The 25,503-nt window shown below is 35.8% G+C and overlaps 1 protein-coding gene across 14 annotated transcripts in view; it reads left to right on the top strand.

The window, feature by feature from the left end:
- The window catches only part of plxna2 (plexin A2), a 775,253-nt gene that overhangs the window by 133,467 nt on the left and 616,283 nt on the right, over positions 1-25,503 (top strand). The gene's annotated exons all lie outside the window — the stretch shown is intronic.

The raw sequence follows: 25,503 nt of genomic DNA, 5'->3' as shown, positions 1-25,503 counted from the left end.
ATCCTGGTGGAACCAAAGCTGCTCACACCTTTTTTGAACCAAAGCTGCTCGCACTTTTTTTTGGTCCTGTGGTTCAGGATAAATTCTGGGATATCGCCTACTTGTGTTATTAGAGAGATGGATCATATTTCACTGGATTTTGGTTTGGCATGGAAATACAAAGTTTTTTTTGTAAACTACTCCACATGCTGAACATAATTGGAAACTTTTAGATTTTTCTATCTTCATTTTAATGAAATAATAAAGATCTTTAAAGTAGCACTCCTTTAAGCTCATTTTACAACTCCTCCATAAAGTTTAACAGTTTAGCTTTACCCTTTTTGAATTCAGTTCTGGCAGAAGCACTTTTAGCTTAGCTTAGCATAGATCATTGAAGCGGATTAGACTGTTAGCATCTCACTCAAAAATGACCAGTGTTTTGATAATTTTCCAGTTTAAAACTTGATTCTTCAGTAGCTGTACTAAGTTTTTACAAGTTGTTCTTCTGTAGTGTACTAAGCCCAACAAACACATTTCATTTTTTCTGATATTTTAGTTTAAGTAATTTAAGCAATAATTCCTTTCTGATGGCCTTTTAATGTGCCATGACAGATCACTTCATGAGTTAAAATGGCAGCTTAGCCATTGTAAAGAACAATATTTCAACCACAAATTATAATATAAGCATAATATTCAACTTATAGTATACTTATATTTAGTCGTTAATGTACTGTAAAAAAACCTTATATATAATTTACATGTTTACATATTTTTTTTATTTATTTGAGTGTTGATTATTATACTAGAAATAAATTCGTATTGAATTTAATCATTTGGACTCGGTTGTTAATTGTAAGGTTGTGTTATTGTAGTGTGCAAGAAATAGGAAACATTTTACAGCATTAGCTCAGATAGATTTTTTTTTGTAATTTCATAGAAAAAGAAGTAAATGTAATTTATTTAAAAACAGAGCCATGTTTTGTTTAGTGAACCACTGTTAAATAAGTTTATTGTTCAGTTGTCCTGCTGCTTTATTGAAAATGTTTTGAGATTTTGACTGACTTTATTCAATTTATCTAGATTTTGACAAATTGAAATCAATCATCTTTTATATGTTTATGTGTAAATATATTATTCTTATATCTTTATATATATATATATATATATATATATATATATATATATATATATATAAATTTATACAACAATTCTGTTTCTTGAATCTGATTGGCTGATAGCCAATGTTCTGCAAACAACAGCATTTATCCCTTTTGTGTATGACTCTCTACAGTTTGACATGATGCTGCTGTTGGACAACATAATGTATTTTTTATGACTTTTGGTCGAGAATGTAGTTGTTTAGATTGCAAATGTGAAGTTTATTCATAAAGATAGTGCCTATTTTACAATATTTATAATTTTAGAGCATCAGATTAAATCCGATTCACTATAAATCTGGTAAGTAACATTCTTAATGGATCTCTTTTGTATTTTTAGTGCTGTATATAAACCACAGAAACTAGTAATTTGCTTTGCTCTGCCTTTTTCTGGTTTAATTATTGTGAAATCCCGATAACAACAGAAATTGGAAATACTGGGAAATCTCTGTAGATTGATGGCAATTTTTTGCCGTTTAGCCTTATAATCTTAAATTGTGGTAAAAAAAAAAACTGTTTTGTTATCACTTTAGACATTACGCTAGAGAATCATTTAAACACTGAGTAGTGGAAGAAAATAGTTCCTCATACAAAAGGATTTTCGAGACTCTGTGTTTGATTGTCTTTTTTTATATACACAATTATTCCGTCAAACTGTTGTTTAATGCAATATCACACTTGTAGCAGTGCAATGTGGCTGTATTTCAGTGCCGGTATACAGCCATATCACTTTGCTACTCGTGTGATATTACTCATAAATGTGTTTTTTTTTTTTTTTTTGTAAAGAAGCATATATGGTTATAAAAACTAATGGAATTAAGACTTTCTAACTAATGGCAATGATTCAAGAGTTCTTGAAGGGTGATTCAATCACTGAAGGATTATATTGAAAAGCATGGTGATAAATGTTGACCCAGAACACTAATTAAAGTGGGCACTTGTGAGACAGTACATCTCTTGAATACAGCTCTTCATGCACGGCCCATTTGCATGTTTTTTAGAAAGTGATATTATAGACTGAAGATGCATAAAGTCAAGTGGCATTGCTCTGACTACCAGTCTGAAGCTGCAGTCATTAGGTTAAGGCAGCCCTTGTATTTCTCGGTGAAGAGATGCCTCCAGATGCCTTCAGGAGGCTGTGCAGCATATCAGCATTTCTCCAGTACAGAAAGGGCCACTGTGAGGTTAATTTGAAAGCCAAATGCATGAAGGACGGATGGCTGTGGCGCAATTTGATTAGCTTTCCCGCTCAGTAAATAAGTGAATTAATGGCAGCTATTGTCCTTGAGATTTATTTTCTGAAAGCTTTCGCTGAATCTGGAAAGGAAATGAACCCTGCTCATGGAGCTATATGTGCAGTTGCTGGGATTCCGATGTCCATGTCCAAAGTATGATTGCGTATCGGCTGTTATTAATCAACGGTGGCAGTGGAGCCTTTAGGTGCAGTAGCGCACAGAGGTTTAGGGATTATATGACTGCTCAGAATGAACTGGTTGATTACATTTTATGAAGACTTGCTAGAGCAGCACAAACACGTTCTGATTTGACACCCTTAAATAAACACCGAATTAAAGCTGTTTACTATAAGGATTGGTCATTTGCTTGTGTGGCTGCACTGTTCTTCACCAATCATTTTTTGTGTGGTCTGGCGAAATATGGTTGCCATCGCATCATCTAAGTTGATGCTGCACACTGGTGGTGGATGAGGACATTCCCCCCAATGTGTAAAGTGCTTTGAGTGTTCAGAAAAGCACTATATAAATGTAAGGAATAATAATAATAATAATTATTGTTATTATTATTATTATTATTATTATTATCAATATAAATATTTTTATTTTTATTTTATTTTATTTATTTTATATAAACATTTATTAAATATGAGAATGAGATTCTTTTTATTAAGCATATAAACCAGGAGCAAAGAACAAGCAAACGTAAGTCTCTTACATTTTTGGGAATTGGTGTAAAAGCTGAATAAATAAGCTTTCAATCGATGTATAATGATTTATAGTTTGTTAGGATAGGATAATATTTGGCAGAGAAACAAGCATTTAAAAAAATCTAAGGTTAAAAATAATATAGTAGTAATAATAATACTAATACTGAGAAACTTTTTTTTTTTTTTTTCAAAATTTAGATGTTATTGCTAACCGAAAGTTTTTTTATTTTATTTTTTTAATATTTACAGTTGACAATTTACAAAATATTTTTTAATGGTACTTAATGGTACATATTATTCAAAAGAAGTGGCTATTGCTTAAAAATTTACTCATGCAACATAAGACAATAACAATGACATAAGGTCAAATATACTGCTCATTATACTGTAGGCTACATTTAGTGTGTATAGTTAAAATTGATGTTTTTAATTTATATTCATATTTAATTTTTACTTTTCTCATTATTTGCAGTTTTGTTTTTTCAATGATGAAAAAGTCACAAACATAAAATAAAATATTAGTATGAATATTTTGGTGGATAATGAGTAGAAAGGAGATCCCAAAGTCAAACACTGTTTAGCTAATCTTGATATTCACTTGGCATGGTTTAAAACTTCTTTGCTTGTGTCGAACAGTCGGGTTCTCTGTCTAGAAGGTGCTAAAGTGTATTCTTAAAAGCTTTGTATGCAATTAAGGCTCTAGTTACACACAGGACAAAAGCACATACTGCCATATTTGCTAATATTATTACTTATCTCTGCTAATATTTGTTCTGGCTGAGTGGGAGAGTCTCATACTGTTCAGCAGTGAGGATAATTCTCCATCTTCAAGGTGGATTTGACGGTCTGGATGTGCACATGCTGTGGACTTCATCTGCATACGGCTTCAGCTGTACAGCAATCATTCTTGCCTGGTGTCTCAATTTAGACCCATGGTCCGCGGCCATTCTTTACGCACCGGCTAGAAAATTACGGCCATTTCTTTTAGCTTTGTGGTGTGTATTTAAATGAGAGTCTATTTGCATATTTTCTCGCAGAAGAAAATGGCTTTAGATGCTGATCTTGATTAATGAACTCTCATCAGGCAGATTAATATATATTCTGTCACACTTTAAGGGCTACGTTACAGCAATTAGCTCGGGCTTGATTTGGCTCTCCTTCTCGTTCAGACGATTTCTCTCGCTCACAAAACACATGCCTCTGTGAGGACGTTCAGGAATTTTATGGTGATATTTTCAGAACGGATAAAGCATGCAGTCTAATCAGGCAAGGAGCTCTTAAGATGACACTTGTGCTAGCCAAAAGCGCTCTCCACTTTAGAAAAGCTAAAGTGAAGCTCCGTGCTTATGTTCGGTATATTAATGCCTCTTGAAGTAATTGTGTATGCCATTAAGGAAGTGGTTTTGCTATCAGGAAATGCATGCGTGCGCTCACTTGGCACAACACCTCATTAATAACGGCTGTTGTTTTATTTTCCCCCTGCTGTCTTTGCGGAAGGGCAGAATGTTGGATTGGAGATGACAGGGAGATAAATTTCTCTGACTTCCTGTTTCCCATTCAAATGAAAGACACTCCCTCTGGTCGTCTGCAATGCAAACTTGTGCCGTGCTCAAACAGAGATAAATCCAGCTTACAAAAGCCTCTTTGGAGTAAGGACATATTAACAGGATCAAAACCGGTCACTTCAAAATTCTGCTAAGAATAATTCTCTTCTGCGATTTTCAGATAGCAGAAGATAATGCAGGGTTGTTGTTTTTTAAAGTCCACTTTACTCGTCATTTTATTTCACCCTGTCCCTCTGTGGGGTGAACACTTACGTCCCATTCACACGGGGCGTCAGCATCAACGCTTTCCATTCACTTTAAATGGGTGATGTCAGATGTTGCCGAACTGCATTGTGGATTCGTCGACGCCGCTTCAGTGGCGTTGCTCGGTGCAGAAGTTGCGACTTTCTCAACTTCTGATCAGATCACTGATTGCAAATACACCAGCTCAGACAGAAGCCGATTGCTGACTAATTTCATTGGGTGACACTGCTATGATGATCACGTCAGCCTAAACTTCAGACACACCCTCTGTCAAGTGTTTACGCTGAAGCACGCTGTGTGAATGCACCGTTAGGGCTCTATTTTAACGATCTAGGCGCAAAGTCTGAAGCACATGGTGCAAAAGCATTAAGAATGTGTCTGAATTCTGCTATTTTAAGGATAGAAAAATACGTTCTGCTCTCTGGTGCATGGTCTAACAGGGTTGTGCTTATTCTCTTCATGAGTTATGGGTGTGTTTTAAGCATAACATGCATTAAACTAATTAGAGTCTCATCTCTCATTCCCTTTAAGAGTCATTTGCATCACACCATAGTGCATTTGCTATTTAAATGGCAGACTTTGTAAGTGGAAAAACTGAAAGCATCCCTAGCAAGTTTAACAAACTATGTGCAGCGTGAGGATAAAGAATGAGTCTCCTCCATTCTGCGTCTTTAATTTTACTTTACTCATTTACTTTAGTGAAGTAAGGAAACGGTGGAAACTCACTCGACTGAAGACATCCATTAGCCTACACATTTATTTTAATTTGATAAGCACAAAGATTTGTTTCAAAACTATTTCTAAATTCAGTTCTAATTTCCAGCAAACTCATAAATGTACAATAATAACGAAGTGAGGATTCCCCCCCTGAGATGAGGCATGGAGGCAGTGGTTTCTATTAGTGGCAGTGGTCAGTATTACATGTATTACTGTATTTATTTATCTTTATTAACGTTACTTAGTTAATATAAGTTAAATATCATTAGTTCATGTTAACTCACAGTGCATTAACTAATGTTAACAGGCACAACTTTGGATTTTAGTAATGCATTAGTTAATGTTAAACCGCGATTAATAAATGCTTTACAAAATTATTCATACTTAGTTAATGTTAGTAAATACATGAACTAATAGACCATTATTCTAAAGTGTTACAAAGACCAATATATAATCAAAACTACAATTGAACCGAAGACCAAGTGCCCTATGACAGAATTTTGCAAGCTCAAACTGTAGTATGACCACAGCTTTGCTTTCTAGAAACATCTGTGCAGGTGTGTTGAGGCAAGTTGGAGCTAAAATCTGCAGGACACCGGCCCCACAGGACAGAGTTTGGGCACCCCTGCTCTATACTATAAGACCTATAATGCTTTTGATACTTTACTGGAAAAACAAAGAAAACACACACATGACTTTTTTAATTCTTGAATGTGTTTTACATTCGTGATAAATGCATGAAAACCTCGCTGGCTCAAACACCTGTCAGCTCAAGGAAAGCGGTCATGAGTGATCATCTCCGTTCAACATGTGTGGCCTCTGCAAGGCTCCAGACAGCTTAATCAGCACAATCTTGAAGGCGGGAATTCATCACTCATTACTTTGCTGGCTATCGGCAATTAGCAGTGGGTGGCAGATGATCCTATTTCCAGAGGCCAGGATCAATCCTTCCATCTGTGCTCCACTACCAGGGGCAAGAGCAGGCCTCGCCATTAATGGTTAATGTGCGGAGCTGCACTGTGCTGCTATTAATATAGCTTTATTAATATTGAGACGAAATATTGTTTGTGAATTTGCAGAAAAAAAGATTGATTGACTGATAAATACAGTCTTCTGATACAGTATCACTTATATTCAGTACTTGAAACGTCCTCTCCCTATGCACCAGACATTTTCTTATCCTCAATGTTTCTGCAATATATTGTGCAATTCTGAGTGTGGGTGGGCTTGAAAACCCCCTGTAGGAGACCTACCTATTCTCTTTTGCTCTCCATATGCACCGGACACCTTTTGCAGTAAGCACCACATACTTCTTGCAAAATGTGCAATTCTGAGTGTGCACTATACAGGTGGGTAGACTGTAGGACACATTCTCACCGCTCTGAATGCCAGGAAAATAAAAAGTATATATATATATATATATATATATATATATATATATATATATATATATATATATATATATATATATATATATATATATATATATTTATTTATTTATTTATTTATTTATTACATAATTCATTTGATTATTAAACAGTATACACTGCGATTATAATGACAAAGCAAGAAAGAACAAGAATAAAGGTGTACGTTTGTGTTTTTTAACGTGTGTATGTATTTGCACGGAGGGAGATGGTTTAAGAAGTCTATTTGCTTTAGTTTTGCTGGCGTTTTTTACGCACACTAAAACAATTCAGATAGCTATTGTTTAAAACAAGGTTTAAAATGAGAAAACGCTCTTTAAAATTGCTAAAATTAATTGAGACACATGCCAAATTGCCTAAAATTAATTAGACAAATATTGCTCCCACACGGGGTGGAGACTACAGTCTTATCAGCACTGGAGCTAAGGGGGCTCCAGGATCAGCCTGTTTCTTTTATCGGACAATTCAGAGCTAAACAGCCACCACGCATGAAACCGCTACCATTCAAAGCGTTTTAAACAATTTTATCTGACAGACTGGCACAAATAAGCAGACATTTCCATTCTCACAATGAGTTTCTGAGTTCTCTCACCCTTTCAACCAGGTTTGTTCTTCCGAGGTAATCTGGGAAAAGTTGAACAGAAGTTTGCTATTCCTTTACCGTTTTTCACAGTTACAAGTTCGCCATTGGCAATTTTTTTTTCTCTTTATGTTCTCCATTGTACGCGGCTAGAAATCTCTATGTGCAAGGCATCAGTGGCGATTAGTCGCCGCACGGATTAGATCTCATGAAACCGTTTTAAAGTTTTTATTTTTATTTTTTAGCAGGCCCGAAGCCTAACATGTGTGCTAGCTATGACGTGAAAACTGGCCTGAAGCCTGGCCCTAGTCGAGCCTTGATGAGCTCGGGCTCAAATGCAGGCCTCTAATTGTCTCTTTTTCGGACCATTCTCTGTAAACCCTAGAAAAGGTTGTGCGTGAAAATCCCAGTAGATCAGAAGTTTCTGAAATACTCAGATCAGCCCGTCTGGCACCAACAACCATGCTACTTTCAAAGTCACTTAAATCACCTTTCTTACCCATTCTGATGCTCAGTTTAAATTGCAGCAGATCGTCTTGATCCTGTCTACATGCCTATATGTGTTGAGTTGCTTCCATGTGATTGGTCGATTAGAAATTTGTGTTAACTAGCAGTTGAATGGGTGTACCTAATAAAGTGGCCAGTGAGTGTATATACTGTTTTGTTACTGTTCATGCAATTACACACAGAAGTATAAATTGTGCACAAACACACTAGGCAGAAATTGCATTTTTTTAAATAGCTGAATCTAAAAAAAATCAATACAATTAAATAAGAGTATAAAAAGCTAAATAAATATGCTAAATAAGTTGTAACATGCAGGTTTAATTTTTTCTTTGTTTTATCAAAATGATTAGCATCTTGCATAATATGCATGGTTAATGTAGACCATACAATTCATTAATCAGAATTGTATATACACGCATGCATCTTGCCTAAACAGAAAAACAAACGTGGTACTGTAATGTATACCCTCTTTTTGGTATAGTTTTGTGTCAGTGCTTCTGCTCTCTTGAATTTAATTTCCTCTAGTCCTGAACTATTGCCCAGGCAATAGAAAAGCGCTTTCGAGCTTCAAAAGGAACCCGATTAGGGAACTCAGCATAGGGACTGTATGACAGTAACGAAAACTCCGTAAAGGAAGATAAATCCTGGGTTTTACCTGAGGTTATTTCTTCTTCCCTTCTCTTACAGAAGTTAATAAACTCTGGTCAATAGCAGTAAGACACCTAACACTAGATAGGGTGAGACGGGGAGGAAAGAAACTCCAGTAATCCTGCTTTTCTATTATGTTTCTTTATTGTTCTGCGTCTCATGCCTTTCAGCGGTGGAAGCATAAACTGCCCTTAATAAGAAGCAAATCTCATCAGCTGAAAAGAGAGAGACATTATTTTCTGCTCCGGCATGAGGAATGTTTCTGCTCTGCTCCTAATTACACCGAATGAAATAATGCTGTGATATTGCGCAGAATTTTATTATGGCAATAATTCCTGGCTCCTGGTACCATTTTGCTGTATGACGAGACCGGGTGAATGTATCTTTGCTGAATCTAAGGTTTTGCATCAGTCGTTGTCCTTTTATAGGCATTGTGGGTGAAGAGAGAGACTCTCCTCCACCTCTTCTCTGATGATTTTGTGAAATGTCATCAAAGTCACTGGCTGAACGCTTCACTAAAAAACTTGCTTGGTTTGGGTTTCTTTTCATGTGCAAGTGCTGCATTGTGTGTTTCAGTGTGCTCTTGAGAATTTCCATCCTTTGATCCAAAAGTGGTGAGTTTTGGACGGTACTAAATCCGAAGTAATCCAAAGTTGAGGATGCTGACAGGAAGCTATGCCTATTCTTTACTTTCTGCCTTCACAAATAAACTGAATGGGGGAAAGTTGTATTACAAAACGAAAGGTTTGAGGAAGTCATGCATGATTTTTTCCCCCAGTTTCAATTTCCTTTGAGGGGGATTCAGATTAAGCCATTTATTTTTTTCACTTTTATTCTATTTTAAGTTGATGTACTGCAATAGCTAAAACGAAAAGTGAATTTACAGATTAATCAATCATTTTACACAGAGATACAAATTACCAAATACAAAAACAAATGTGCAACTTGATCTAAAAATAAACATAAAATAAGAAATTTAAAGAACAAAATCCTTTCAAATTCGCAAACAAAAAGTATTCATAATTCTCCATAATTGTTCTGAATTATATTAAAATAAATGATAATGATTATCTATAAAATAATTGTAAAATATGTATTTTAGATATAATTTGTTTATATTATCATAATAAATTTTATTTTTATTGTTAGTATTAGCATTAACTAGTGTTATGTTGTGGTATACATTTTAAATGTTTTATTTATAATCTTTTAATATTTAATGTAATGTTTTAACCCTCTGAGGTGATTTTGGGGCCCCTAGGATGTTCTGACATGCCCTGACATTTGTACTTATTTCAGCCACTTATTACATATTATTGGCCAACATTTTTTTTTTTTTTTTGTATTCAGCACAAAGTGTGCTACACTGATATGTAAAGAAATATTGATGTACATGCTTGTGTTCTCTAGAAAAAAAAAAAACAATTATGCATGGTTAGAAGGTTTTAGAGAAAAAAATGTTGCTATAATAAGGTCCAAAATGCACTGAATGGACCTGAACAAGACTTTTGAGTAACTATTTTGTTCTCTCATTCAAAGAAAACATTACAATGATTTAGATTTTGCAAAGCCTATTTTGGGTCAGAATACTGTATGCGAGGGAGTGACAGTGGTCTTGAATAATTCAAGCCTGGAGAGACAAAAGACACTCCCCCACTGGCTAATGTTCACCCATTAAGAGCATTGTAAACCAATGTCCAGCTGCAAAAGCTAGCCCAAACTAAATGCTTGTTGTACAGTCCCTGACAAAAGTCTTGTCGCTTATCTAATTTGTAGAAACACCTGCTATTAACCTGACTTTTATTTAATCCATTGGTGTTAGGAAGAGTTCATATGAAAAGCTAAAACCCTCCCAAATTATGTTTAATGCACTGAAATAAATTAGTTTCACTGAAACAAGATTTATCATTTAATCAAAACAGAAAGGTCAAATTTTGGCAAGACAAAAGTTCTGTCGCCTGTACGAAAATCAAACAAATTTACTGCAAATACAATAATATGTCAGCAAATTAAGTAGTGGTGCTGTGAGATCCACATTTAATATCTTGTATGACTTCCATGAGCTTGAAGAACTGCATCCATGCGGTTAGGCAAGGATTTATACAATTTATTGATGAAGTCATCAGGAATAGCAAAGAAAGCAGTCTTGCATGCCTCCCAGAGTTCATTAATATTCTTTGGTTTCGTTTTCCATGCTTCCTCTTTCATCCTACCCTACATGTGCTCAATGATGTTCATTTCTGGTGACTGGGCTGGCCAATCCTGGAGCATCTTGATCTCCTTCGCCTTGTGGAACTTTGATGTGGAGATGGAAGTATGCAATGGAGCACCATCCTGCTGCAGAATTTGGCCTTTTTTATGGTTGGGAATATAAGAGGTTGCTAAGATTTCTTGGTATTTTAGACTATTGATGTGGCCTTCCACCCTGCAGATCTCATGCACACCCCCATACTGGATGTAACCCCAGACCATGATTTTTCCACCACCAAACTTCACTGTTTTCTGGGTGAATCTTGGATCCATGCGGGCTCCAGTAGGTCTCCTGCAATATTTGCGGCGGCTGTGGTGTAATTCAACAGACGATTCATCTGAAAAATCCACCTTCTGCCACTTTTCCAGTGTCCATCCATTTAGCAGGCAGTGGGCCTTGGCAAATGCCACACTGTTTTTCAATTGTCTTTTGTTTAGTACTGGCTTCTGGGCACTGATTCGGCCATGGAGGCCATTTTGAGACAGAATACGACAAACTGTTCTGGTTGACACAGGGACTTCAGGTGACCAGGTCTCGTGGAGCTCTGCAGCAGTGGAAAATGGGCTGGCCTTAGATTTTGGAGCCAACAAACGGTCCTCTCAAGCAGTTATCTTGAGGCGTCTGCCTGACCTGGGCTTTTAAAAAACATCTCCAGTCTCTTCAAGTCTTTTTTTTATCCTCTGTACTTGACGCTGAGACACTTCGAAGGTTTCTGCCACATCAGCAGTGGATCTGGTTTTCAGCCTCTTGATAATCAAGACTAGTCTCAGGGTGAAACTTAGGCATTTTTGCAGAGGTCTAGTTGCATTTGATGTGAAGGACTAGTGTACTGGGGTTCTTTTTATACACACCTGAGACCTAATTGGTCCATTATTAGTCACAAGTGAAGCTCATATGACAAGGCGACAACACTTATGTCTTCACAAAAATGGACTCAATGGGCTTTACAAAGCTGGGAATATTAGAATACTTTCTGACAGTTTCGTTTTGCACTGAAACATTATTACAAAAGCTGTTGGGATTAAAACATGCCATTTCTTGAAAAGAAATCTTGATTAGAAATATATTTCAGTGACACTTCAAGTCAATTTGTACACAAGCGACAGGACTTTTGTCAGGGACTGTATTACATGCTGTATTATGACCATGTAAACACTGTGTAAATAATGTGTGTGCACTTATACAGCATGCACAAAAACTACATTTGAAATAGTATAAAACGTGTTTGCAAAACTGTTCTGTGTGTGTGTGTGTGTGTGTGTGTGTGTGTGTATGTATGCATATATATATATATATATATATATATATATATATATATATATATATATATATATATATATATATATATATATATATATATATATACATACATACATACATACAGTGTCATGAATTCATTTCAACAGCATTTCTATAAGATGAGCACAGCTGACTGTTTTCAACTTTTGTGCCGTCCTGCATCAGCAGAGTGAATACCATTACGATGAATATGAATGCTAGTTAAAGCTTCTCTCTCCAGGTATTATTATTAGACCTCCTTGAGAGACAATCCGAGCATGTTTGTTTGTTTTTCATGGCTCTCTGCGAGACCAGAATACCAAATATACATTTTAAACCAATCAAGCGCTTTGTATCTGCATGCCGTAACAGCCGTAGGCTCTCATTTTTGCTGCATTCTCTGTATGGTAAATTATTGCTTTGTTTACAATCGGCTCCCGCTTAGCCCACAGCCATCTATCTTGGGCACCTTATTGCACTTATTTGCAATATGATAACAACTTAAGCTCAATTTTCACAGCTTTAACTAGACCTGCTGGGAATATGTTTGTTCTCGGTGCCCTGACTGGAAGATGTCCCCATCACTCCAACTCCATATTACTGTCACGTAAAAAGCGTGGCAATGTAATTATTCCATATGAATTATACCATGCAGCAGTAAATGATTGAGGAGGCAAAATTAGCTCCTCAAGGTAATTGAAGCCTTCCGACTAGATAAATTGCCCAAAGTTTGAGATTGTCCTTGTTTTAATTTCAGAGCATATCATTTCGCAAGACCCATTGACAACTATTTAGTGGAGGCGAGAGTTTAGAGTAGACAATTGGCTCAGTCGGACTGTTGGCGGCTTCAAAAGAAATCCTGAGCAATTTCACCATTCACTCTCCACCATTGTTTTGAGATATTATTCTGTTGCCGCAGTACTGCAAATGTTAACTAACCGAGAATCGCACTCCAGCTTCAAATGTATTTGGCCGTTTGACTCTCCAGCAAGAGATCAAATGCAAATTATCTCAAAAAAGAAAAAAAAAAACGGCGTTAAGCATAGTTAATTGTCCCCAGGGAGATTCAGATATTAAATAACAGCGCAACATTGCTGAAATGAGCAGCAGAACACATCCAATTCATGGTGAAAATGTTACTTTTTTTTTTTTCTTTCCAGTGGGCGAAAGAGAAAGTCTGTCCCTAATGTATGCTTAGTTTGAGGGGTCGAGGTGCAACTGTGATGAACGTATTATCATCTAAATCAGCGTTTATGTTTAATGGCAGGATTCCGTGTCTAAAAGTGTCATTTAACTGGCATTTCTCTGCCACTCGGATTGAGTTTGATTTTCATACACAGTGCTTTTACGCATCTGGTATGATTGGAATTACCATTGTTTCACTCATTGGCTCACGTTCTGTAGGTTCATTTGTGTTCTTGGCAGGTTTGGTTTTATCAGGGGTGTAAAACTCATCCTGATCAGAGAAAATGTGAGAATGCCGGCTAAAATTTGAATGGTTTGTTGAAGTAATTTCTTCAAAAACTGATTACATCAGGACAGAAGTGTTAAGATGCACAAATTTCTTCTCCAGGTTTTTTTAAGTCATTTTTGATGGTGAAATTTGAGTCTCTATTTTTATTTTAACTGAACTGCACCAAACAAGCAGGCTGAAAACCATTTTTTCATTTCACTTCCAAGCAAGTTCTGGTTAATTTTGGCTGAAATATGCATGCAACAGACCATATACATTTATAATAATTAACAGAACATGATGTCAGTAGATGCAACCATTAAAAAGGACAACATTTTTTAAACATACCTGTTTTTTCCTCACTGTACACTCTCAGAAATAAAGGTACAGGAGCTGTCGTAGGGGCTGTACCTTTTCAAAAGATGCATATTTGTATCCACAGTGGTACCTAAAAGGCGCATATTAGTACCTTTTAAAAAGGTACTGCCCCAGTGACAGCTCCTGTACCTTTATTTCTGAGAGTGTAGTTGTAACGTTTTTCCATTTTAGTTTAATATGAGTTGATCTTTTTGCTGCAGATTCTCATTTTTGTATGTGACAGAGTAAGTTTTGGCGTGGTTCTGACTTCTTTACATATTTTAGAAACTTCAAAAGTTCACAAATTATAAAAATACCACCACAACCCACCAAAAAAGGACACTGTTTTAAATGTTGAGTGAGCTCCGTCACAAAATATATACTTTGTGTGCTTTGTGTTAGGGATGTGCTGATCAGGTTTTTTTGCCCTTGAATTTGAGTCCGAGTAATTTGATTTGAGTATCTACCGATACCGAAACCTGATCCGATACTTCTATAATGCATAAAAAAAGAATAAAAATAAAGAGGTCCAACTCTTATGTATGCATGTATGTGTATATATATGTATATATATATATATATATATATATATATATATATATATATATATATATATATATATATATATATATATATATATATATATTAACATGTATATGTTTTCATTATTTTTTAGCTTTGCTGTATATATATTTATATCGAGAGGTAACGTCCAATTCTGATTGAGTCTGAAGCTGTGTCTGAAATCGGGCCCAGTTTTTAAACACATGATCAGTTGGTTTTATTGTAAGAGTTAAATGTTTTTTTTTTTGTGAAGAACAAACTAACCAGGAGAACCAAAACTAGAATTGTGAACACACCATTAATGTCCACTTAATTTTTTTCCTCTCTCTCTTTGGCCTTTATAAACATGTTTCTTTTTGGTGCTGCTGGGATCATAATCCAATTGTGTGTCCTTAAACAAGATAAAGTTTTAAGTGTCCTTTTAAGGAGGAAAATGGACCACAACTGCACTTGAAGTCTCTGAATTAATCAGCCCAGGGAATACATGCCTGTGGCGACATCTCTCCAGAATTGTTTTATGTTGCTGTTTTTGCATTTTGTGACACTTTCAAAGTGAAATGTCCAGTGAATGATGCTCAGTTAAAGACTTTTTTATTCCTAAGGCTATGGTTGTGTTTTCAACACTTTCTTTGGCTAGCAGTTTTGCTTATGTTAACCTTGAACGCTCATAGTAGTAATAGGCCCTCCCGGAATCTGCGCGCTCAGAATTCCGCAGACTTTCCGCAGATTTTTAGCCCATCATTAATTCTGTTTATTTACTTGTGTTAATGTGTGTAAATCTACATTTATTCAGTTTTTAAATTAATTTCAGTAATATTATTGAACAATGTGAAAATGTTCATCTGATTTATATACTATGCAATTTGTACTGTCTTGTTTTCTGTCTTTTACTAGATAAATTATTTGACAAACTTGCTTTATTTACCAAATAAAGTGAATTTAATTGGATTTAACTTTTACCAAAATTATCAGCAAAAATAGCAAAAATGTTTGCAGATACCTTCTGGCCCTATATATGTGATTTTAGATAATGTTAGTAATGATTCATCACAACCACGCAATGAATATGTTTTCATATAATATTTCACAATGTTGACGTATACTATTCTGACGTGCAAAGGCAAAAGACTGCAACTTTGTTTATGACGGAAATGAGTTATTGATATTTTTGGGACAATGAAGACCACCTTTATTATGTGGATAGGAATCTTAAGTCAATACCATTGTTTTTTCATGAAAATAATGTCTCGTCTTAACAGTAAAAGCCCAAGCGAAACCAAGGCCAAACACTGTAACACCAGTTACCGCTCTTTGACCTTTGGTATTGGTTTTGGTATGCTCCAATTAAGTGACGGTTCTGCTTTTGTTCAGCTGTGTGTCACTGTTACGGTGAGCAACCTGGAGTTACGATATTCTGCCTGTCATACTAACTGTCATAAATAGGCTAACAAGCTGTTAAATTTAAAGCACTGCAAACAAGCAAACACTATAAATTGCGAGCGAAAAATATCTTAAATAATCTCAGTTATTTTTTTCCTCATAATTCGTGTTTTTTTTATTTAGTTCAGTCGGGGGCTATTAGTTGCACTAAGTTAGTTGACTGGAATGTCGTGACAGTGTTAGCATTGTAGCATGATCACACACAAAATCAGTACAGTTCGCAGTTAAAAACATTTCCTGGAACCCAATAAAATCCACTGCAAGTGATGTTGACAGAGATGTTTAATCCACAAGAATATTGATCATTATTCCAACCTGTTGCCATTCACATCAGTCCAGTCGTTTTTTTTAGGCTAGCCTGAGTTATTTTTGTGAATGAATTATTTTTTAAATGAATCCTGAGAGTTAATTCATTGACCTATTCAAAAATACAACCGTTGCTTTGTTACTGCATAAACGTCTTAGGACAGTGCCTTAGCACCAGTTGCATATTTTTCTTTTTAATATTATTATTTGAAACATTATTCATTTAAAAAAGGAAATAATAAAGGTAAAGATAAGAAAATTTTATTTAAATTACAAATATTGTGCCTCAATCGAAAAAGTAACTGCAGTCTAAGTGGAAGAGAGAATGCAAGAGAATGTTAAGGTGTATGCCACTCTAAAAAAGTTTAGAAAACACTCATATACAGTCTAGATAACTAGGTCATACCTATGATATTGAAAATTAAGTCAAAATAAATGCAGAAGTAGCATATAAAATAGCATATAAAATTAAGGGAAAATATTGTAATACTGTAAACAATTACTTTCACATTACAGAAACTAATTATCAATAATTTATTACATTTTGGAAGTAATTTGCAAATGCAACCAAAGCACAGAATAGCAATAAGTAAATGGCTGTAAGTAACTGCCAATCACACAAAGTAAATAGCATGATTAGTTACTAAAAGTGTTGCTGCTTTTTGTAAATGTTGATCAGCAATATTGATCATGTGGAAGTTACGGCTTTTTGTCTGGGCATGACTTCTCACCTTTTGTACAAAGGCAGAGGACAGTAACTTCAAAATATGGGTCAAAGGTCAAGTTTGAGCTCACGATTTTTTTATGTAAATAAATGTCATTACTAAAACACTTAATTGCCAATATTCCAATGTCTGGTCAACAAAAAAAATCTTTGCAGTCATTTTTCTCAATAGCAAGTATTTTACCTTTGTAGGGCAGTATTGTTTACATTTTGTCCTAAAAGTTAGCCTCTTATGCTCACTAAGGCTGCACTTACTAAAAAAAAAAAATGTAAAACACCTTACCAGTTTTAAATTTTGTATTTGAACACATTTTTTTCCAATTTAATTTATTCCTCTGAAGGGGAAAGCTTAATTTCCTTTGAGTATACAATTTGATTGTACAAAAGAACAGTGGTGATGAAAATTTTTGATGTTCAAAACTGTAAATTGTCTTTTGATAAATCTTATGCACCATTGCTAAATAAAACTTTTAATAATAATAAAAAAAATCTGATTGACCTCAAACCTATTGAGTAGTGTAAGATACAGATATGCAAATAATACCATGGTACTTTGAAACTGCTCTACTTAAAGTATTCTTTATTATTTAAAATGAGCTTTTGGGTGACAACTTAATTGTTTTATGTTCAATTCAATCCATTTAAATTTGCAAAACTATTAAGTTAACTTAATTCCTTCATGTTGTCCCAACACAAATTGATTATTATTGTTATTTTTTAAAAATCACCATGATATTATGGCCTGTTTTAAAGCCATGCTAATACCATTATCGTTGTAAGTCTATAATAAGTGTCTCAATTCAATTCAATTCAGCTTTATGTGTATAGCGCTTTTACAATGTCGATTGTGTCAAAGCAGCTTCACATAAATGGTCATAGTAACTGGATCAGGGTAGTTCAGCTTTTAGTGTTTAAGTTCAGTTCAGTGTGGTTTAAAATCATTACTGAGAGTCCAAACACTGAAGAGCAAATTCATTGATGCGTAGCTCTACCGATCCTGAACCATGCAAGCCAGTGGCGACTGCGGAGAGGGAAACAAAACTTCACCGATAGGAGAGTGAAGAAAAAAAACATTGAGGGAAACCAGACTCAGTTCGGCACGACCATTTTTATTTCTCCGCTGGCCAAAAGTCTTGTGCAGAGTCTCCTGCAACGCAAATATTAATTTCAAAAACACAGCAAAATCTCACTCCAAAATCTGCTATCTTCTATACTAACATGCTTTCCCTGCCATCCTGTGTCAATAGAAACAAGAAAATCTCTTAATGTCCGCAAAACAGATTCATAATCCTATAGAAGGTGATCCCTCTCGCTGCAGTTTTAAAAGACACGGACCCCCTGATGGATCTTCTCTCATCTGCCCTGTTTTGTTCCTCCCCTTGTACTCATTCATCTGCTGGCGAAAATGAAGCCACCGTTAATTTTTCATGAAAATATCAATTAGGTCCTGTAATAGAGAGTTTGCATGCGCCGCCCAGGAGGGATCGGCCATCCTCCATGCAATCATCCCAAATTTGGCCCCGTGCTCCGCTTATACCCTTCATCCCCAGCTTTCCTCCACCCCGAGAGTCGTACTCTCCTAATTAGTCACCACGAAGAGACGAGGCTCTATTAGGACCAGTGATGAATCATTATCTTCCGTAATTGGCCCTCCAGTCCCCCAGGGGGTGCCCTGCTCCAGACTGCCCAGCTGGAGGTGCCTATCCTGCCACGGCATGAAACTGCAGCTGGAGAGTGAGCCAAACTTCTTTTTTTTTCTTTCTTATTTTCCATCGCAAAGCCTCCATTAATAATCCTGAACCTCAGCTCATACTAATAGGTTCATATTAATCATTGTTTGGGTGATGCGGTTCTGTAATTGAGAGCCGCCTTAAGAAGATTAATTTGGTGTAATATTCATCACAGAGGGGAAGAGAGTTATTGGTATTCATTATGACGGCGATGTTGCCACAGCAATTTTGCAAAGGCGGGGAACGCTTTGTGAATGCAGCCTTGCAAAATGATAAACAACTCGTTTATGATTCCGTATTGCCATAAGACCACAATTTGGATTTCCATATAGTGCAAGTGAGAGATCTTTTCTTTGTCTCTTCAAGAGGGGATCTCTGGTGGCCTCCGTGAACTGGTCGTATTTGGCAATGCTGTTATAAATAGGATTGTTTTTGCAATATTTATTACTAAGTTGAAATAAATTTAAATAAACTTTACTCAGTTTAACATTTATGTTTTAATTTTGAGCTTAAAAATTACTATTCATTTCAATTACATGGTTTTATCCTAAATTAATAAGTTCAACGTGATGCATATTTGTTTGTGTTTTGTTTGTGAAAACAAAACTTCACCTAAAAATGAATACTAGCATCATTTGTCCTCCCTCATTCCGAATCTGTGTTTTTCTTATCTAAACGTGTTATCCCTTTAAACCTTTTCACATTAAAAATAAGGGTATGAACACATGCAATGATAAAGTTTTTCTTTGTGTTTTGATGGAAAGGACAGACAACATTGTCAAAAACAATTCAGAAAATCCCCAAAATCAGTTTGCAGTTCTTACAATGTGAAACCCTGGAAATATTTGAGTTTTCAGGCACCCCAATATGCTGTTTTTGATTGAATGAATGGCTAAAATGCATTTTTTCCTCCTTGTGAAATATTTAATTGTATGAGATTTAAAGAAATTGGATTTATTGATGGCAGATATATGTATACATAGACAGGATTCTGATCCCAAACATCAAGCATCTCTAATTTCAAGATAACAGTGTTTATTATGAGCGGTGTCCGTCGCTTTGAAGTGTGACACGTTTTCAAGGAAGAAAAAAGGCGACAGTGGTTTCCCCGTTTGCAGAAACTTTCATTTTTATTAATAAAGGTGCAGTATGTAAGTTTGATACCCAGTGGTTAGGTATTGCATTCCTGGATCAAAACAAACGCTAGTGCAGGTTGCCAGATTGAGGACCAAGGCATCCACGCAACCTCACGGCAATTCGTAACTTTTTGATTTAGTGGCTAATTCGTATGAATTCGTACGATCTAATTCGTACAATTTAGCACGATTTGCTCATCACCCAATGACGGTTGGGGTTAGGGGTGGGGTTGTGTGCCACGCCTCCTTTTTTAAAATCATACATTTTCATACGACTGAACTCATACAAATTCGTACGAATTAGCCATTAAACTGACAAAATGTAAAATACTTACGTTTCCTCGTGAGATCAGGCTGCATCAAGCCTAAAGGCTAATTTAAGTCGAGTTCTATATAAAAGCAACGGTATGCTATGGAAGGAATATTCTCCATATTAATAGGAGTTTTTTGTTGTAACCAACACCTCAAATTAATATATTAGAATTTTTTCTATTTCTTGCAGCTGAACTACAGAAAACCGACAATGATCACCCCAGGTGCACCTCATGTGCTTTATTCAGTGTTAAATACTACCAATGTGAGTGTGCCATACTACTGAAAGTAGCAGCAGATAGTTCACCTCAGATCTTGGAAATAAAATAAACCATTTGAAATTGAACTTAAGAACTATGACACTATAGAACTGTGCACTTAGTTATTCAACATGTACATTTAATAATGTTAAAAAGGTTTAATATGTATTAATTAGATTATAAACCTTACCATTGGTTAAGTGAGTGCATATTCTGTGCTTCTGAATGGCTGTATTTAAATTTCTGCCGTGTTTCGTCTGGTGCAAACAGCCAAATTGCTTATCGGCGTGAATCTCGTCATGTAGCGTGTTGTAAGGACACACAGTTAAAATGTAACCTGCTTGCCTAATGTTTACATTCGTAATTTTAATATTATTTTCTTATTGTTAACCCTAATGTGGAACTCAGAATCTGCTTCTCATGTTCACCTGAGGTCGCATCAGGCGCATACTTTAAAAGCCTTTCTGAATGAATAAATAAAATATGCGGTTTTCCAACAAAGCAAATCGCAGTGCTGAAATATAATTGGCTAAACTTGCATTGGGCGGGTTAAAAGAACCAAAACAAAGACATCGCTCTGGCATGGAATGCCCGTTTTCGAAGCAAAATATCTGACTTCAACATTGTTTTTCAGATAAACAAGAAGATTCACTTAGCATGTTTCTTAAATATCTGTAAACATATTATGGTATTTTTATGCTTAAGAAGAGTCAAAAACTTACATGCAGCACCTTTAATATCTCATGCTAGTTTTATTAGGAAGTTGAAATTTTATTCTGTTAAACACATGGAAACTGCTTTATTTGTTAATATTTTATGTCATATTCTAATTATTACACAGATGTCTTTTAGATGTCTTATAGAATCATTAAACAATTCCAATACATTTATCTTAATTTAGCTCTGACTGGTTTTTGGATGTATGGTTTTGAGTATGTTTTGTCAGTAGCCCTGAACTGACGTTTGTTTTGAATGATGTGTTTTCAGCTCAGGGAGAAGCATATGCGAACATCATCTTTATCATCGTGTGACCTTTAACTCAGGCATGAATATGAATGTGCAGGTTAGACAGCAAGATATATTCTCTGAAATATTTGGCTTTTATTGAAACAATCTTTCTTATTTTAATCAATATGGGTTTAATCTTTTTCTTCTACAACTAACTTGGTGCTGTTTCTAGACCTGGTCCCGTTCCATTGAATAATTGGTGGTTTTGACCCTGAAAATTGCTACTTTACTAAAACTGGAACCCACTTTCCATTGTGTTTGCTTCTATTGTTTTTGTTCCAGTGGGCACAGTAAATGCTGAAAATGGAATGGTTTACAAACATGAAAACAACAAAACATTTGCATTTACTTTATACAATATACTTGTACTATGCTCTCTATGAAAAATTAGCTTAACAAATTTGAGTTGTACACCAAAATGGGTCGTCTTGTCATTGACTCATTTATATCAGGGTGTTACTTTATATATCACAGATGCTGTGACGTATTTCTTATGATTGCATTTTAAATCCACAGTAACAGCTTTTTTTCTTCACTTTTCTGACTTAAAATGTGACTCCCGTATCATGGTGACTTAATTTGTATTCTTTATGTCTTTTTATTTATTTACTCTGATGTGGATGATGGCTTTCATAGGAAACATCTGAAAACTAAAACAAAGAACTGGCCAAAGTATTCACACACATATATATATATTTCTATTTGTTGATGAAGCTGTAGAGAACTGCTTTTCAGCCTGCAACAGAAGACAAGTCTATAAATTAAGTCAACAACTTAGAAGAAAGCTGCATCTTCATGGCTGAGAGAGCATGGAAGCTCTTGGCTCTCGTGCTCAGCAGCAAAATGAAGATGTCATTTGAGACAAACTGGCTACTGTTGTGAGCTCTTAGCCCATCAGTTACATTGCCTTTGTGTGTGTTTGTGTGTGTGTGTCTGTGTGCGTGCGTGCTTGTGTGTGTGTGTGTGTGTGTGTGTGTGTGTATACATCCATGCACTTGTGCTACTGGAACACTGGTAAAGTAAATCCTGAATCGCTACTGACCCAGTCATTGTCTAGAGGTTGGGCTACTTTTGGAAAAGGCAATGGTGGCTTCTTAATTTTAACAACTTTATTCATCCATCAATAAAACCATCTACTCATTTGTTTAGGGGACCTAACCATCTGTTTACTTGCTTTGATCCATCCATCTATGCATTTGCTGGTCTGGATCTGTCCTTTAATCCATTTGCTGGTCTGGATCGTTCCATTCATCCAGCCTACTAACAGTCCTATGGCCTGGATCTGCCTATACATCCTTCTATTCTTCCATCCATCTATTTGATGTTCTGGATCTGTCCGTCCGTCTGTCCGTCCGTCCATCCATCAATCCATCCATCCATCCATCCATCCATCCATTTATTTGCTGATCTGGATCTGTCCGTCTACCCTTCCATCCATCCATCCATTGACTGAGCCACCCTCATCCTTCATTAAACCCAACAGTGTTTTCAAAAGTGATCCAAAAAACGAAAACCCCTCGCGGTTGCCTGATTTTTACCACGTTTTTAGATTTTATCATATACCACTTCTTTATTTAAATGTATTTTTTGGCTTTTGTTTTTGTCGTACCTGCTTTCTGGAACCGTTCTTTGTCGGACTCAAACACCATTGTCGCGGTCAACTTTGCTCCACGTCACAAGTCCACCGACGTTGTCACGAGTGGGGGAGAATCACACAATGCAAAAAATCCAAGTGCAGCAATGTATTATAACAAAGACTAAGGTTTCCAATAAGACAAAGTTTTCCAAAAAAGACAAAGGTTTTCAAAACTTGCACAGAACTATAAGCAGGATGCAAATCTAGTCCAAATGAGAGAACAGGCAAAAATCCAAAAACGAGTAATACAAAACACAGGGTAGGAGTGCTAAAGAAAACAAACACAAAACAGGAATCCAAGAATTATCAAAATACAAAAACTAGATGACCAAACAAACATACCAGACATAAGGAGCTAACAAAATCTTAAGGCAACTAAAACAGAGAACAAGATGGTTCAGGACTAAATTAACAAAACACGAAACAGCTGTAACATAACACAATCAGTAATACAAAGGATTATGGGAAATAAAGTGAAACTACAAAACAAACTAGTGTCCTCAAGTGTCCAAACTAGGGCACTGCAACATGTGTGACAGACGTACATGGCGAGCCACTGGAAAAACTGGTAACAGCGGAAAAGTCATCCACACTGAGGTGTGTGGTCAGCAGATAAGCATGAAAAGAAACAGCATCATACAACCCTGTAGTGTTTGTTGTAAAGATAAAATGCAGCCATACATACCTCTTGCTACATAATTTGCGATCTCCAGAAATGTATATATAGGGCTACATTTTCAGAATGAGCCCATGTTGGATTCATCTGTTCATCCATTTGCTGGTCTAGATCTGTCTGTCCATTCTTCCATCCATCCATCTATTTGTTGGTCTGGATCTGTCCGTCCATCCTTTCATTCATTCGTCGATTTCCTGGTTTGGATTTATCTCTCCATACTTTTATCCATGCAGTTATTTGCTGGTCTGAATGAATCCATCCATCCATCCATCCATCCATCCATCCATCCATCCATCCATCCATCCATCCATCCATCCATCCATCCATCCATCCATCCATCCATCCATCCATCCATCCATCCGTTTACTTGTGCTGATGTTTCATCCATCACAAAAAAAGTAAATTTAGAAACGGAATGTTCTTCTTCAGAGACCTCTGTAGGCCTTGCTAAGCAATTTTTCCTCCTACACTAAGCAACTTTCTTCATTGACTGGATGGCAAGAACAAATGTGCACCCTTTTTAAAAATTCTTTGTTCTTTGTTCCGTCTACATTTCTAAATCTCTGACAGGGATAGCTGAAACAATAACTGGTGGATTTTCTCTGTAGCGTTGCTTAAAAAAATAATAACCTTTGAAATGTCAGCTATGATAAATGAGACCTCTCAAAATTTGTCAGGAGTAGTGAGTGCATTTATTTTTTACATATTATGCAAGTTTTTGCATATTACAGAGGGAAATTTGACACGTAGCTGTTAGAAACACTGTAGCTTCAGGCATCTCGTCTGTGTTGGTGCTTATTAATGAAACTGATTCATAAATAAATGATCATAGGTTTTTGTAATGCTTCCTTAATAAGCTTTTCAGCAGGAATTTATATGTAGTTTAGCACAGCCACCAACATGACATTAAAATGGTACATGAGTGTTTAGTCTAAATATTTACCCACAATCTTAAAACCTTTAACTCAGTAAGTGAATTTTAATCCTAATGTCTATCAACCTCTAGTTACAATTATGCTAAAGGCATAGTTCACCCAAAAACAAAAATTTACAGTTCATTCGCTTTTGAGATTTAAATATAAACACATACAGACAATTCCAAATCAATGCTATCTTATGAAGTGAAACGATCTGTCTTTGCAAGAAATTGAACATTATTTACAATATTGCTTTTAATCCACAGCTTGAGCACAAGTTCTTGCTTTGTCTTCTTATGCTCCTAGGGCTTGGAATGAGCTACAAAATCAGCTTGACCTTGACACTTCCGACAATGACTTTTAAATATCTTCTGTACAACGTCTAAAAGGATACTTGTAATTGTTTTTATAATTGGTGATTTTGTAATTTTATGGTAATGTTTTTTTGTGATTTTTGTGTGAAACTTTGTGCTGCCTGCCATCTTGACCATGTCTCACTTAGAGAAGAGACAGTACTGTCTCAATGTGATCTCCTGGCTAAATAAAGGAAATAATAAAACTTCCAGTTCCTTGATGTCAAATGCACCAGCATACTCAAACATTTTTGCAATACTATTAGCTTCCATTATTACCTTTTTTCATATTAACGGTTTAACTCTTTGACATGCATCATCACACCAGTGTGATCAG

The sequence above is a fragment of the Danio rerio genome, chromosome 23 (genome assembly GCF_049306965.1).
Source record: "Danio rerio strain Tuebingen ecotype United States chromosome 23, GRCz12tu, whole genome shotgun sequence".
Lineage (NCBI taxonomy): Eukaryota > Metazoa > Chordata > Actinopteri > Cypriniformes > Danionidae > Danio > Danio rerio.
The sequence above is the reverse complement of the archived record's forward strand: the minus strand, read 5'-3'. Positions and strand labels throughout refer to the sequence as shown.